General features: G+C 53.0%; 1 pseudogene; it reads left to right on the forward strand.

Annotated features, from left to right (window-relative positions):
• The first annotated feature begins 246 nt into the window (after positions 1–246).
• On the forward strand, positions 247–383 carry LOC144783508 (5.8S ribosomal RNA; annotated as a pseudogene).
• The last annotated feature ends 4273 nt before the right edge of the window (positions 384–4656 follow it).

Here is a 4656-nt window from a genome sequence, read left to right on the forward strand (position 1 = left end):
CTGCCTGCACCAGTCGCACTGGGAGCCCCCTTCCTTCATTGCCCGCAGGCGGGTGGGTGGGGGATCCCAGGCCGAGCCCCTGGCAATGTTTTTTTTCTCCCAACGGTGCAGTCTGACTCCCAGAGGGGGAGCCTTGAACGGGGTGCCAGGGCCGCCTCGCCGCACGGGCAGCAGACGGACGGCATCGCCTTCCTCCCGCCTCTCCTGCACCCGCAGGTGGGTGAACGTTTTCGAAAAGTTGCCTGTGACTCTTGGCAGTGGATCACTCGGCTCGCGTGTCGATGAAGAACGCAGCTAGCTGCGAGAATTAGTGTGAATTGCAGGACACATTGATCATCGACACTTCGAACACACCTTGAGGGGCTACGCCTGTCTGAGGGTCGCTCGATCGTCAATCGCCCTGGGGCTTCCCCGGGATACGGCTGGGGCGGTCGCAGGGTTACCTCCACTTCCCCTTCGTTCCCCACAAGTGCAGACCCCCCGATCACCCGATTGAGAAGGGGCCTGGCGACCGGTCCACCCAGGGCCCCTCCCGGGGCGCCTGGCTGCGTGCCGCGCGAGGCTGTCTGTGGTGTCCCACCGGCTGCCCGCGCGCACCCGCCTCGGGCGCCCACCTCTGCGGCTGGCTTCCCGGGGAGGGCGAAACCCCTTCCAGATCCGATCCGTGTGAAAGAGGGCACATGCCGCCGGATTTATGCCAGTTTTATCAGTTGACTGGGGGTGAGTGTTTGTATTGTCAACGCTCCGTCCCCATCACCACCTTTGGTTTTTCTTTGTTCGCCCTAAGTTGGCAGGGGATGCTCAGACGTGAGTCCCTTGCTCACTTTGCCACTGGATTCAAGCAAGCCCGGCTGAAGACTGCTGTAATGCCAGAAACTGGTCCTGGGAAGCTTGCTTCCGGTCCAGGGAAGACATGGCTTGGCAGTTCGGGCTGGACTGTTACCATGAGGCACAGGGTCAGACTGATTTGCATATGGCCATGTCTGAACTGGGGTGGCTGAGTGAGCTAAAGAACGGTGATGGATTAAACCCAGATCAGTTGACTGGGGGTGAGTGTTTGTATTGTCAACGCTCCGTCCATCACCACCTTTGATTTTTCTTTGCCGGGTTTTATGCCAGGCGCCTGCTCCGGCAGGTTTCTGGCCTCGCCCCGGCAACCCCCTTTGACGCTCCGGCGTCATCCTTCCAACTACGACCTCAGATCAGACGTGGCGACCCGCTGAATTTAAGCATATTACTAATCAGAGGAAAAGAAACTAACCAGGATTCTCCCAGTAACGGCGAGTGAAGAGCTCTGCGCTGAATCCCCGCCCGGCGGCGGGCACGGGAAATGTGGCGTAAAGAAGACCGACTCCCCGGCGTCGCTCAGGGGGCCCAAGTCCTTCTGATCGAGGCTCACCCCGCGGACGGTGTTAGGCTGGTAGCGGCCCCCAGCGCACCGGGATCGGGTCTTCTCGGAGTCGGGTTGCTTGGGAATGCAGCCCAAAGCGGGTGGTAAACTCCATCTAAGGCTAAATACGGGCGCAAGACCGATAGCCAACAAGTACCGTAAGGGAAAGTTGAAAAGAACTTTGAAGAGAGCGTTCAAGAGGGCGTGAAACTGTTGAGAGGTAAACGGGTGGGGTCCGTGCAGTCCGCCCGGAGGATTCAACATGGCGGGAAGGTCGGTGGCCCGGGAGTTCCGGATCCCCTCCGCGGGACCGGGGCCTGGGCCCTACCCGGCCCCCTTCAGCACGGGGGCCTCCCCTCCTGTCCCTGCCCCACCGGGGTGCGGGGACGGGGGCCACCATCCCTCATGGGTCGGCAGGGTGACCAGATGGCCGGGAGGTGAGCAGCAGCCACCCGGGGGAAGTAACCTCCAGAGCGGCTGCCTTCGTGCGCCCGGCCACCCTCGCCGGACTGCAAGTGCTACTGGGTGCGGCACCCTCCCAGGCCATCTGGGTGCTGGGTCGTCCCGGGCCATCTGGTCACCTGGCTGCGCGACCAGATGGCCCTGCGGGCAGGGTGACCAGATGGCCCTGCGGGCTGGGTGACTAGATGGTCCTGCGGGCTGGCGGTCGGGCTAACTCCAACTTTTGTCCTTCTACGTGGGGGCTTAATAGTCGAGAACAATGGGCTCCCCGGGCAGGCCGTTGGGGAGTGGATGTGGCCTGGGCTTAACCCTCTTTGGGTCCGTCCGGCCACGGGTCCGTGCGCTGGGGACGGGGCTCCACCGGGGTCCAGGGAGGCTCTCACCTGCCTGGCTAGGGTTTAGAAGCTGGGACCAGGCCCGGGGCTTGAGCTCCGTCCGGCCAGCCCCGGGGTGCGTGAGCCCCCCATCCTGCAAGCCATCAGAGGGTTTGTGCGCTGGGGACGGGGCTCCACCGGGGCCTAGGGAGGCTCTCCCCGGCCTGGCTAGGGTTCGAAAGCTGGGACCGTGCCCGGGGCTTGAGCTCCATCCGGCCAGCCCCGGGGTGCGTGAGCCCCCCGCTCTGGAAGCCATCAGAGGGTCCGGGCGCTGGAGACGGGGCTCCACCGGGGCCCGGGGAGGCTCTCCCCAGCCTGGCTAGGGTTAGGAAGCTTGGACCGGGCCCAGGGAGCAAGTGTGGCTGGCTTCATCCACTACGCTGTCAGAGCGGAGTTTTCTGCCCACCCCTAAAAAAGGATATATCATGAAGAAGGTCTGCATGGTAAAATAACTATTAGAGACCGAAACATTTTATTGTTTACAAATGGAACAGAGTAAGAACTGTGTTTGGACAAAATATCGAGTTACAAATATATCGTGAAGGTAAGTTTCTATGGGTAAGCAAAGTTTTACTATATTTAACTCTACATATATGTACCATGATGATATATCTATATCTGCAAAGTACTTGGATGTGGAGTTAAGAATAATAAACCTGTGCTTACCTATTTGCACTTACCTTCTCAGTATTTGGTCCTCAAAACTTTTGACACAATATTTTGTCCATACAATATTCTTAGTTTCGATATTCTAGCAGACAACTGTTAGAATTGACAACCAAGCGGAATCCCTCTTTACAATAAATACAACTGAATGTAATTAAGATACTATGGCCCTGATTACAAGTGTGCCAGTTTTTGGTGCAGATATACCAGAGGGCTGGAATCTCCCATTCCAGTCTGCATCTCTGCATCAAGAAACCGGGAACATGCATTTTCTCCCAAGAATTGGGAATAACAACATGGAACCAGAGATACTGCGTCTTGTTCCATGTGGTTTTCCCCAATTCTAGAGAGCAAATTACTGACACTTTTCACCTCTTCTGAGGAGGCGGACAGTGTTAGCTTGAGGGGTAGAATTGACAGGGTACTCTAGAGGTACGGCGAGGGTGGATTTGGCACTCCTGCGCGAGTGTTGTTTGCTCCCCCATGTTGCGGGTGGGGGCAGCGGTTTGACCCAGCGCACATCCCTTGTTCTTCCAGCTTTGCAAAGGCTCTTGTGTCTTCTAGAGCAAAATTATTGGGTCAAGAGTCTGTGGACATGATAATTCTCCACCCAGAAATACTCAGAATTGCAGATGGTGGTATTTTAACCAGAGGGATTGCTCCTGGTATAATTCCGCCACTTGTAATCAAGGCCTCTGTTCCAAAGTGGCTTTATAAATTAGGACTACTCTGGGGAAATGTGAGGATTAAGTAAGGTCCCTGGAAAGAATTATAACTGCATGAAGTTAGGCAGTCTAAAACAACCAAAAGTAACCCCTAGAATTATATGTGGAGCCCTCTGGACCAAATGAGGGAGCAGTTTTATATCCATCGCCCTCTTCTCCTGTACCTCATCCTGGTGCCATCATAACATTAAGTTATGGCACTATTGGATATTTTGCAGAGGCATGTGTTAATGATGGCTAATGCTGTTTTTATGGTGGAGTGGGGCACTTGTGTACTTCCCTTATAACATTACCTTATCCTACATCAGACATTAAGTCACTGATTATGTGATTTATTTTTGTTATCTCTCATACGAGCAATCTGTGCTCAGTCTGTCTTTTTTTCATCTTTGCGTGGTGGTTGCGGACTGTGCGTCAACTACGGCACAGATTGAAGTGCTTTCTACGGGGGCGGCGTGGCCTGAAATATAAAGGATCAGATATTTGAAATAAAACTGGGACCCCTTGTATACATATGTATGAATGGGGAATCATACTTTGACGAGAATCGTTTTTATGGCATATTGGTTTTGCTTGATCTAAATGTCCTGAAGAAGTTCACAGTTGTAAACTAAACATGTTGGCTTTGTCTTTGGCTGCAATGTTTGGATTTATGAAACCATGTGACTGCCTTGAAAATCAATAAAAGAAGATATGGAACAGTCAATACTTTAATTGGACTATTATACTCTTAGGTGCCGATTCACAGAACTAACTAGGACAAAATCCTAAACTTACTACTTTTTATATTCACAGAAGTTAGGATTTTGTCTTAAATTTGTCCTAAGACAGATTTAAGACAGACTTAAGACAAAATCCTAACTTAAGTCTGTCCTAAGTCTGTCTTAAGTCTGTCTTAAGACAAACTTAAGACAAAATCCTAACTTCTGTGAATACCAAAAGTAGTAAGTTTAGGATTTTGTCTTAAGTTAGTTCTGTGAATCGGGCCCATATTGTTTGTTGATGCACCACTATATATGTTGTCTTATGTTGGCTGTAT

The sequence above is a fragment of the Lissotriton helveticus genome, chromosome 9 (genome assembly GCF_964261635.1).
Source record: "Lissotriton helveticus chromosome 9, aLisHel1.1, whole genome shotgun sequence".
In the NCBI taxonomy this organism is placed as follows: Eukaryota; Metazoa; Chordata; class Amphibia; order Caudata; family Salamandridae; genus Lissotriton; species Lissotriton helveticus.